This window comes from Nomascus leucogenys, chromosome 7b, assembly GCF_006542625.1.
Source record: "Nomascus leucogenys isolate Asia chromosome 7b, Asia_NLE_v1, whole genome shotgun sequence".
NCBI lineage: Eukaryota > Metazoa > Chordata > Mammalia > Primates > Hylobatidae > Nomascus > Nomascus leucogenys.
The window spans coordinates 109,055,191-109,067,877 of record NC_044387.1 but is presented as its reverse complement, the minus strand read 5'-3'; the positions used below and the strand labels follow the sequence as shown (position 1 = coordinate 109,067,877).

Genomic DNA, 12,687 nt, shown 5'->3' with positions numbered 1-12,687 from the left:
AACATACCTTAAGTTAATAAAAGCCATCAGCCAACATTATACTGAATGGGAACAAGATATACTGGCACAAGACAAGGATGCCCACTTTCACCACTTCTATTCAACATAGTACTGGAAGTCCTAGCCAGAACAATCAGACAAGAGAAAGAAATAAAGGACATCCAAATCAGTAAAGAGGAAGTCAAACTGTTACTGTTTGCTGATGACATGATTGTATACCTAGAAATCCCTGAAGACTCAAAAAGTTCCTAGAAGTGGTAAATGAATTCAGCAATGTTTCAGGATACAAAATTAATGTACACACATCAGTAGCCCTGCTATACTCCAACAGTGAACAAGCTGAGAACCAAATCAAGAACTCAGCTCCTTTTACAATAGCTGCGAAAAAGCAAACAAATGACAACAATAAAAAACTTAGGAAGATACTTAAACAAAGTGAAAGACCACTACAAGAACAACTACAAACCACTGCTGAAAGAAATTGTAGATGACACAAACAAATGGAAACACATCCCATGTTCATGGATGAGTAGAATCAATTTTGTGAAAATGATCATATTGCCAAAAGCAATCTACAGATTCAATAAAATTTCCATCAAAATACCACCATCATTCTTCATAGAACTAGAAAAAATCCTAAAATTCATATGGAACCAAAAAAAAGCCTGCATAGTCACAGCAAGACTAAGCAAAAAGAACAAATTTGGAGTTATTATGTTACCTGACATCAAACTATACTATAAGGCCATAGTCACCAAAACAGCGTGGTACTGGTATAAAAATAGGCATATAGACCAAAGGAACAGAATAGAGAACCCAGAAGTAAAGGCAAATACTTACAGTCAACTGACTTTGACAAAGCAAACAAAAACATAAAGTGGGGAAAGGACACCCTATTTAACAAATGGTGCCAGGATAATTGGCAGCCACATGGAGAATGAAGCAGGATCCTCATCTCTCACCCTATACAAAAATCAACTCAAATGGGAGACTTAAGTCTAGTACCCAAAACCATAGAAGTTCTAGGACATAACATTGGAAAAAACCCTTCTAGACATTGGCTTAGGCAAAAACTTCATGACCAAGAACTCAAAAGCAAATGCAACAATAAAAAAAGACAAATATATGGGACTTAATTAAAAAGCTTCTGTATGGCAAAAGAAATAATCAACAGAGGAAGCAGACAACCCACAGAGTGGGAGGAAATCATTGCAATCTAAACATCTGACAAAGGACTAATATCCAGAACATGCAAGAAACCCAAATCAGCAAGAAAAAAAAATCCTATCAAAAAGCAACTACGGACATGGATAGACAATTCTCAAAAGAAGATATACAAATAGCCAACAAACATATGAAAAAATTCTTCACATCACTAATTATCAGGGAAATGCAAATCAAAACTACAATGCTATACCACTTCACTCCTGCAAGAATGGCCAGGATATGGTTTGGTCATGTCCCCACCCAAATCTTATCTTGAATTGTAACGCCCACAATTCCCACATTTCGTGGGAGGAACCCAGTGGGAGGTAATTGAATCATGGGGGAGGATCTTTCCCATGCTTTTCTCGTGATATTGAAGAAGTCTCACAAGATCTGACGGTTTTAAAAACAGGAATTTCCCTGCACAAGCTCTCTTCTCTTGTCTGCCACCATGTGAGATATGCCTTTCACCTTCCACCATGATTGTCAGGCCTCCCCAGCCACGTGGAGCTGTAAGCCAATTAAACCTCTTTCTTTTGTAAATTGCCCAGTCTTGGGTATGTCTTTATCAGCAGTGTGAAAACAGACTAATACAGGCCATAATTTAAAAATAAAAACATAATAAATATTTGTGTGGATGTGGTGAAAAGGGAACTTTTACATTGCTGGTGGGAATGTAAACTAGTACAACCTCTATGAAAATCAGTGTTGTGATTCCTTAAGGAACTGAAAGTAGATCTACCATTTGATCCAGCAATCCCACTCCTGGTTATCTACCCGAAGGCAAGAAGTCATTATATGAAAAAGATATTTGCACATGCATGTTTATAGCAGCATAATTCACAATTGCAAAAATATCAATCAATGAGTGGATAAAGAAAATGTGGTACACACACACATACCATGAAATACTACTCAGCCGTAGAAAGGAAAGAAGTAATGGTATTCACAGCAACCTGGATGGAATTGGAGAACTTTATTCTAAGTGGAGTAACTCAGGAATAGAAAACTGAACATCCTATGTTCTCATTCATAAGTGGGAGCTAAGCTATGAGGTTGCAAAGGCATAAGAATGACAATGAGGCCAGGCGCAGTGGCTCACGCTTGTAATCCCTTTGTCTTGTAAATCCTTTGTCTTCACTTTGGGAGGCCGAGGCGGGCGGATCATGAGGTCAGGAGATCGAGACCACGGTGAAACCTCGTCTCTACTAAAAATACAAAAAAAAAAATTAGCCGGGCGTGGTGGCGGGTGCCTGTAGTCCCAGCTACTCGGAGAGGCTGAGGCAGGAGAATGGTGTGAACCCGGGAGGCAGAGCTTGCAGTGAGCCGAGATTGCGCCACTGCACTCCACCCTGGGCGACAGAGCGAGACTCCGTCTCAAAAAAAAAAAAAAAAAAAAGAATGACAATGAACTTTGGGGACTAGGGGCAAAGGGTGAGAGGGTGGTGATGGATAAAAGACTACACAGTGGGTACAGTGTGCATTGTTCGAGTGATGGATACACCACAATCTCGGAAATCACCACTAAAGAACTTATTCATGTAACCAAACACCACCTGTTCCCCAAAAACCTATTGAAATAAGAAAACTAAAAGAGGAAAAATTATTGAAGGAATGAGTGTTGAATGTGCATGTAATTCAATGGACACTGTTGGCAACTGAAAAACTGTATGCAGTCTCATATAAAGGATAAAAAAATGAAGATGGTTGTTTTGGATTCTGAAAGGTGGTGCAAGAGATGTTTAATAAAAGGAACTCACAGGACCTAGGTTTTGTAATAGAGAGGTAGAGGAGATGGTGGACTGAAGTATTAGAAGAGAAATAACCAATAGAGCCATTAAATAACATAATCTGTAGGTGAAACAGAGCAAGCACCCACCTATGGAAACCAATCTGGTACCCATAAAGTAGTTGATGGAGCTCCTCAGAAAGAAAGGAGATTTTATTTGCGTTCGATATGTATTATAAAACTAGGTCCTTGTTTTTAGGGATGTCAATGTAATTGTGAGACTATTTCACAAAAGAAGAACTATAAATCCAACTTCTACAGCATTGATAAGAATATACATTTATTTCCCAAGGATTTCATGGTGAGAAGAAACACAGGAGGCACATCAAATATTAAACCACAACATCCCTGGTTACATCCCCGGCCTTTTCTCCTCATAACAAATATCCTCACCCTTTTAGAATGATTTTAAATCTCTCGATTCTGTCTTCCATGTAAACACGTTATAGCTTCTGCGACTGTCACTCTAATCCCATTATCCTCTTACTCAACTTCAAATTTTTGCGGTTAGGCCTAATGTTTTTCTTTTCTATTTTTTTAGATGGATAAATCCAGTCTTATTTTGCTACTCCAATGTCATCTGCACCCATCACCTCAGAATTCATTCTTTTTTTTAAAAAAAAAAAAAGCCTTGAGAAAAGGAAAGAATGTTAAGTAGCTAGTAAAATAATTTAAGTGCTTTACAACACATGAGAAATCTACCTATATTATAGAAAGTGTGCTAAAGGGAATCAATACACTCACTTTGAAATCTCTAGATGCTGAAGTTCCATTGCTGGAGAGTAAGGCACAAAGGACTCTGCATGAGGGCCCCAAAATCTTTGAGAAGAATTTATAAAAAGGACTTTTAGAATGGGGGTACATACTTAAGGGATGAAGCTAAGATATTAAAAGAAAAACAAAACAAAACCAAAACAAAACAAAACAAAAGGAAAAAGCAAAATCAAAAAGAAACAAAGGAGCTAATAGATGTTCCCACTTATTTTGGCAAAAAAAGATGATTTAGATTGGACCGTTGTTGCTGGTTGTAACTAGTTAGTTATTGAAGAGATAAAGAGTTCTGGTTGTGACACTGAGGAGACTCAAATGAGGTGAAAAAAGAACCGAAATAGACACAAATTCTTGAGTAAGTAGTTTATTCCAGACCATGACTCTGTTTGAGATCTTAATAAATAGTTGTATTCAATGCTGAGGGGACCCCATCCCATGGAATTAATGAGAGAAAGGAACACAGTTTCAGGGCTGGATACAAGGGTAGATCAGTGAGGGCACATGTCAAAGTCACTACTGCACCAAGCACCCAAGTCTGGCCAAATGTGACAGCCCGTCATTTCCATGACCTTCGCACGTCTTCCTTAATCTTGATTAGCATTCTCAAAGTCAATCTAATTTCTCGCTCAGTGAGAGGCCTTCACTTTTCAAAAATTCTTCATCTTTGGGATAGTAAGAATATGATATTTAGGATAAAGGAAAGCTTTCTAAATTGTCCAAACTTATTACACAACATGTACATTATTATTCAGAGCCATTATATTAACATCATTTTTATACAATACTGAATTATTAGTGATATTGAGGAATTCATACTAAGTGAATCCAAACATTGATTTTTCTAAACATCTATGATTTTTCCAAACATTTGTGACTTTTCAGATCTTGTGACTGCGTTTTTAAAATTTTTCTGACCTGCTAATCAGGTCACTGTCATTTTTTGTTTTGTCAGTCTCTCTCTCTCTCTCTCTCTCTCTCTCTCCCTCCTTCTCTATCTCTGTGTCTCTCTCCATATATAAATGGAAATATATATATCTGTTATGGTCTGAATGTGTACCCCAAAATTCACGTGTTGGAAATTTAGTTTTCCATGCAACAGTGTTGGGAGATGGAGTTTAATGGGAGGTGATTCAGCCGTGAGACACTGCCCTCATGAATGGATTCATTCCACTAAAAAAAGAACTATTCTGCTCCTCTGCCATGTAGGGACACAGCATTCATCCCCTTGTTGTCCATTTGCCTTTCGCCATGTAAGAATTCAGCAAGAAAGTCCTCACCAGATGCTGGTGCCTGGATCTTGGACTTTTCAGCCTCCAGAACCATGAGAAATACATTTCTATTCTTTGTAATTACCCAGTCTGTGCTATTCTATGACAATGCACAAACAAAGACATGATCTATGTCTGTCTGTCTATCTATCTATCTATCTATCTATCTATCTATCTATCTATCATTTATTTGTCCTCCTGTTTTTCTTCTGAAATGGGCTTTTAAGTGTTTTGAAGGTGGGACAGCATTTTACTATGCTTGTTTGAAATAATTTTAAAATAAGAATAAGATCCAAATGAAAGAAAAATGAGCTCTTTAATAAGTAAAGTGTTTACATTTCAATGCAAGCAATTTTTGAAGTGAATTTTGCCTAAAAATTCTCTCGCTCTCTCTCTCTCTCTCACACACACACACACACACATACATATTTATAATGCCATCATTCTAGTGGACCATTCAGCAAAATAAACATTATGGACAACCTATTCTCTCTTTCTTAAAAATATTACTCTAGTTAAATGCACCCAATGTATATTAAGCTTATGACGTTTGTCAATATATTACTTTTTTTGAACTTAACAAACCAGAATTTGGGGTACATTTATTTTCATTTTTTATTTAATTAAAATAACATTGATTTGTGTATTTGAGTTTAGTTTAATTTAAAATTCATAAAAGACACATTTTTTCTTCCTCAAAATTAGGCATAATTAATTGAAGTCACTATGTTTACTTGCCATAATTGTACTTTGGGTAGATGAATAAACAAGAATTATATAGTTTGAACACGTAGTTAAAAGTTCTTTAAAACTACATTTGTGTTTTTAGAAAGAAATTGTATATAATCCTATTAGCTCATTTATTTGGACTTTTACCATTACTCTAGAGAGAGACAAATGGCATTTTATAAAATTCATTTTGTTCTTTACAATTTCAGGAATTTACATTAATGGAGTTTAAAAAGAATGTAGAGCCTAAGGGAAAGCAGAAAGAATTTTTAGATTAATCTTATTAATAATGTTTTGCTATAAAATAATGTTTTCCAAAATTATTATTCTTCAGTCATCATAATAGATGACTTTATTTTTTGAACTATCGTCTTAGTATAATTTCTGAGTTTATATTAATTACATATGTACATATAAAATCATCTGTACATAGAGATTTAAATCTTATTTTTCAGCTATGCAAATGCTTAGGCTATATTTAAGGATAAAATTACTTGTGTAAATAATTGATTTTTAATATTTGTTAAGCTAAAATTTCTTTACAAAGTATTTCATATTTCATAAATATTTACATTTCAAGGAAAAACAGGCAATTAAAATTTTATCCATTATAGTAATGAAAGAGTAAGCAGAATTTTTTTCTGTATGTTACTGTCATTTTTACATTAGTCTCAGTGACAGTAAAATAAATGTCCCCTATGACTTCTCCTCACTAGGTCTCTTTCTATAATGTTTATGTGTTTTTCAAAATTCACTGCCATATACTTGAAAATGTAACTTCATAATTATAGTGATATATCAAGGCAAATAGATGTCTGTCATCCAAAATTACTTTATACTTACCAAATAAACTCAGAAAGTTGTATGAACTCCTTTGCTGTACATCTAATTTAGATGATGAATAACTTGCTATTTTTATAAAATATTTTTTCATTCAGTTGCTATAATATTTGGAGAAGCTGACAGAGCATTGTCAGTTGCGGGACATGTTTCTCATGGCTTTTCTTTTCCTTCCTGAATTGTAGCCCTACTCAATAAACTTGACCAAATGAATTCTACACAAGGTTGCCATTTCAAAGACCATCAATCCAATCCTGCTTAGTGTCTAAGTAGTAGTAATTTAGACGTATACTGGGAGCAAATAATATTTTAGTTGTATAAGGGAAGCAAATAATATTTTAGTTGTATAAGGGCAGCAAATAATATTTGACTACTACTAAGTAGTAGTAATTTAGATGTATAGGGGGAGCAAATAATATTACTTCCAAGGAATGAGGGATGAACAAGGAATGGCAGTGTGACATGATTTATAACAAATAATCCATCCTCCATTTTATATACATACATACGTACATACATTTGTATTCTTAAGAAAAGGAACAGTTCCTGAGATAGCAATTATTTTCTGCATTCCTGGAACTAAGTTAGGTGGTTCTCTTTTTATTTTTGTAACATCTTATCTGAATCTCATTTGTTACTGTGTATTCTAGGTCTCCCTCACACAGATGGGCCAGAATACTCCCATGGTATAAGCATGCGCAAGTTTAGCACCTGGACACTACACATTGATTTCTGCAATCTGGTGATTCTAAGGCCACGAAGACGGCTTCTGAATTGCCACCCTCACTGAGTCTTTAATTTCATGGATGACTTGGCATGTTTTCAAAGCCCAGAAGAACGTCATTGCCAAGGCACCACTCTCCTGACTCCACCCAGCTGATCTCAGCTTCGCATCATTTCATTTGATCTTCATACATCCTCAAGTTACCCAGAGACAAACTGTTTTTAGAAGAAGTAATTTACATTAAGGGGTTAAATCCTGGGTATATTCTCAGGAACGTGATTACTGGGTACAGTAGTTCTATTTTTTGTTTTTGAGGAACTTCCAAATTATTTTCCGTAATAGACATACTAATTTACATTCTCACCAATTGTGTAAAAGAGTTCTGTTTTTTCAGCTTCCTCTTCATCACTGTTGTATTTCATCTTTTTAATAAAAGCTACTTTAACAGGTGTGAAGTGATATCTCATTGTGGTTTTAATTTGCATTTCCCTACTGAGTAGTGTGCTAAGCATTTTTTCATGTACCTTTTGGCCATTTGTATGTCTTCTTTTGAGAAGCATCTGTTTTGGTCCTTGGCTCATTTTTTAATTTGTTTATCTTTTTCTTGCTGTTGAGTTGTGTGTATATATATGTGTGTGTGTGTGTGTGTATACATATGTGTTTATATGTGTGTATATATATGTGTATGTATACATATGTGTATATATGTGTGTATATACATATGTGTATATGTGTGTGTGTGTGTGTATATATATATATATATACTTTTTAAAACAGAGATGATGCCTTGCTGTGTTGTTCAAGCTAGACTCTAACTCAAGCTGGGCTCCAGGGATCCTCCTGCCTCAGTATGCCAAGTAACTGAGACTAAGGGCACCTGGCACAGCACCCTTTGACCCCTTGTAAGAGGTCTGATTTTTTAACCTTTTCCCTAAATTAGTATGTCCAAGGGCTATCTGCACTCTCTTGTTCATTACAGTACTATTCACAACAGGAGAAATAGGAACACTTTTACATGGTTGGAGGGTAAATTAGTTCAACCATTGTGGAAGACAGTGTGACAATTCCTCAAGGGTCTAGAACCAGAAATACCATTTGACCCAGCGATCCCATTGCTGGGTATATACCAAAGGATTATAAATCATTCTACTCTAAAGACTCATGCACACTTATGTTTATTGTGGCACTGTTCACAATAACAAAGACTTGGAACCAACACAAATGACCATCAATGATAGACTGGATAAAGAAAATGTGGTACATATATGCCATGGAATACTATGCGGCCATAAAAAAGGATGAGTTCATGTCCTTTGCAGAGACATGGATGAAGCTGGAAAACATCATTCTCAGCAAACTAACACAAGAACAGAAAACCAAACACCACATGTTCTCACTCATAAGTGGGAATTGAACAATAAGAACACATGGACACAGGAAGGGGAACATCACACACCAGGGCCTGTTGGGGGATGAGGGGCTAAGGGAGAGATAGCATTAGGAGAAATACCTAATGTAGATGACAGATTGATGGATGCAGCAAACCACCATGGCACGTGTATACCTATGTAACAAACCTGCATGTTCTGCACATGTACCCCAGAACTTAAAGTATAAAAAAATGCAGAAACTATGTAAGTGTCCATCAGTGGATGAATGGATATAGAAAATGTGGTATATGTACACAAAGCAATATTATTCAGCCTTGAAAATTGCGGAACGCACCATTGTTTGCAACAAAATTGATGAATTTGAACAACATTGTACTAAATGAAATAAGCTAGGCACAGAAAGACAAATACTGGATGATCTTACTTATATGTGGAATCTCTACTAAAAATACAAAACATTAGCCAGGCATGGTGGTGGGCACCTGTAGTCCCAGCTACTTGGGAGGCTGAGGCAGGAGAATGGCGGGAACTCGGGAGGCAGAGCTTGCAGTGAGCTGAGATTGAGCCACTGCACTCCAGCCTGGGCGACAGAGTGAGACTCATCTCAAAAAAAAAAAAAGAAAGAAAGAAAATATATAGTATGCTGTTATGAACTGAATGCATAGCCACCTCTCCCCCTCCCTCGCCGCATATCCTTGATTACTGATACTGTTGTGTAGCTTTTCATGTTTTTACTGGCTTTAGAGAATATTCTTTTTTTTTTTTTTTTGAGACGGAGTCTCCCTCTGTTGGGATGATAAATGGTCATTGAATTTTGCAAACTGGAAGTCACAGATGGCTGTGACCAAGCAGTTTCAGTGGGTGGCAGAAGAGAAAAATCTAAATTGAGCAGATGCCAGAAATACGTGGAGCAGAGAAATTGTACAGGGTGGATCTTCCTGCTTCAAATGTTGCATCCTACAGTCTACTTTTTCATACTACATCCAGAGTAGCCTTTGTAAAATATAAATAAGATATTGTCAGATCGGATGGATTCACAGCCTAATTCCACCAGATGTACAAAGAGGAGCTGGTACCAATTTCTACTGAAACTACTCCTAAAAATTAAGGAGGAGGACCTGCTCCCCAACTCATACTATGAGGCCAGAAACATCTTGATACCAAAACCTGGCAGAGACACAACAAAAAAAGAAAACTTCAGGCCGATATCTTTGATGAACGTTGATGCAAAAATCGTCAACAAAATACTGGCAAACCAAATCCAGCAGCACATCAAAAGGATTATCGACCATGATCAAGTAAGCTTCATCCACAGGATGCAAGTTTGGTTCAACGCACAAAAATCAATAAATGTGATTCATTGCATAAACAGAACTAAAGACCAAAACCACATGACTACCTTAAAAGATGCAGAAAAGGCTTTCGATAAAATTCAACATCCCTTCATGTTAAAAACTCTCAATAAACTAGGTATTGAAGGAACATACCACAAAATACTAACAGCAATCTGTGACAAACCCACAGCCAATATTATACTGAATGGACAAAAGCTGGAAGAATTCCCCTTGAAAACCAGTGTAAGACAAGGATGCCTTCTCTCACCACTCCTGCTCGTCATAGTATTGGAAGTCCTACCCAGAGCAATCAGGCAGGAGAAAGAAATAAAGCCAATCCAAATAGGAATACAGGAACTAAACTATCTCTGTATGCAGATGACATAATTCTACATTTAGAAAACGCCATAGTCTTTGCCCGAAAGCTCCTTCAGCTGATAAACAACTTCAGCAAAGTTGCAGGATACAAAATCAGTGTACAAAAATAACTAGCATTCTTATACACCAACAACAAGCAAACTGAGAGCCAAATTAGAAAGGCAATCCTATTCACAATTGCCACACAAAATAAAATACCTAGAAATACCGCATCCAGGAAGGTGAAAGACCCCTACAATGAGGATTACAAAACACTGCTCAAATAAATCACAGAAGGGCTGGGCGTGGTGGTTCACTCCTATAATCCTAGCACTTTGAGAGGCTGAAGTGGGCAGATCATGAGGTCAGGAGATTGATATCATCCTGGCCAACGTGGTGAAACCAAGTCTCTACTGAAAATACGAAACTTAGCTGGGCATGGTGGCATGTGCCTGTAGTCCCAGCTACTTGGGAGGCTGAGGCAGGACAACCGCTTGAACCTGGGAGGTGGAGGTTGCAGTGAGCCAAGATCATGCCACTGCACTCCAATCTGACGACAGAGCAAGACTCTGTCACGAAAAAAAAAAAGAAAAGAAAAAGAAAAAAGAATAAAGAAATCACAGAAGACACAAAAGAATAGAAAAACATCCCATACTCACGGATAGGAAGAATCAATACTATTAAAATGGCTATACTGCCCAAATAAATTTGAAGATTCAATGCTATGCCTATCAAACTGTAAATGACATTCTTCACAGAACTAGAAAAAATTATTTTAAAAGGTATATGAAATGAAAAAAGAGCCCAAGTAGCCAAGGCAATTCTAAACAAAAAGAACACAGCATAAGAAATCACATTTCCCAACTTCAAACTATACTACAAGGCTACAGTGACCAACACAGCATGATACTGCTACAAAAACAGGCACATGGTCCAATGGAACAGAGTAGAGATGCCAGAAATAAGGCCACACATCTATTACCATGTGACCTTTAAAAAAGCTGACAAAAACGAGCAGTAGAGAAAAGACTCCCTATTAAATAAATGGTGCTGGGATAACTGGCTAACCATATGAAGAAGATTGAAGCTGGACCCCTTCCTTACACTGTATACAAAAATTAACTTAAGATGAATTAAAGACTTAAATATAAAACCAAAATCTATAAAAACCCTAGAAGGCAATACCATCCTGGACTTAGGAATGGGCAAAGATTTCATGACAAAGATACCAAAGGCAGTCACAACAAAAGAAAAATTGACAATTAAACTTAGCCTCTGCACAGCAAAAGAAACTATCAACAGAGTGGGCAGACAATGGACAGAATTGGAGAAAATTATTGCAACTATGCATCTGATAAAAGTCTAATATCCAGCATCTATAAGGAACTTAAACAAATTTACAAGAAAAAACAAACAACCCCATTAAAAAGTGGGCAAAGGGCATGAACAGACACTTCTCAAAAGAAAAAATACATGTAGTCACTAGGCATATAAAAAATTCAATTACTGATCATTAGAGAAATGCAAATCAAAACCACAGTGAGATACCATCTCACACCAGCCAGAATGGCTATTATTAAAACATCAAAAAATAACAGATGCTGGCAAAGTTGTGGAGAAAAGGGAACTCTTATACATTGTTTGTGGGAGTGTAAATCAGTTCAACCATTGTGGAAAGCAGTATGGCGATTCCTCAAAGATCTAAAAGTATAACTACTGTTCAACCTAGCAATCCCATTTCTGGATATATACCCAGAGGGATAAAAGGTATTCTACCATAAAGACATGTGCACTCAAATGTTTATTGCAACACTTTTCACAATAGCAAAGACATGGAATCAAAAAAATGCCCATCAAAGATAGACTAGATAAAGAAAATGTGATACATATACACCATAGAATATTATGCAACCATAAAAAAGAGCAAGATCATGTCTTTTGTGAGAATGGATGGAGCTGGAGTCTATCATTCATAGCAAAGTTACATAAGAACAAGAAACCAAATACTGCATGTTCTCACTTACAAGTGGGAGCTAAGTGATAAGAACTTATGAACACAAAGATGGAAACAACAGACACTGGGGTCTACTTGAGGGGGTAAGGTGGGAGGAAGGAGAAGAGCAAAAAAGATAGCTATTGGGTACTGGGCTTAATACCTGGGTGATGTAATAATATGTACAACAAACCCCCATGTCACATGTTTATCTATGTCACAAACCTTCATATGTACCCCCAAACCTAAAATAAAAAATTTTTTTAAATACAAAATAAAAAGCAT

The 12,687-nt window shown here is 36.5% G+C and overlaps 1 long non-coding RNA gene across 3 annotated transcripts in view; it reads left to right on the top strand.

Moving 5' to 3' along the window:
- Nucleotides 1–7,772, top strand: part of LOC115836101 — a 469,594-nt gene extending 461,822 nt beyond the window's left edge. For all 3 annotated transcript variants that reach the window (XR_004031104.1, XR_004031106.1, XR_004031107.1), the window contains one exon: nucleotides 7,254–7,772. This is a non-coding gene — a long non-coding RNA (uncharacterized LOC115836101). The remainder of the gene's footprint in view (nucleotides 1–7,253) is intronic.
- The last annotated feature ends 4,915 nt before the right edge of the window (nucleotides 7,773–12,687 follow it).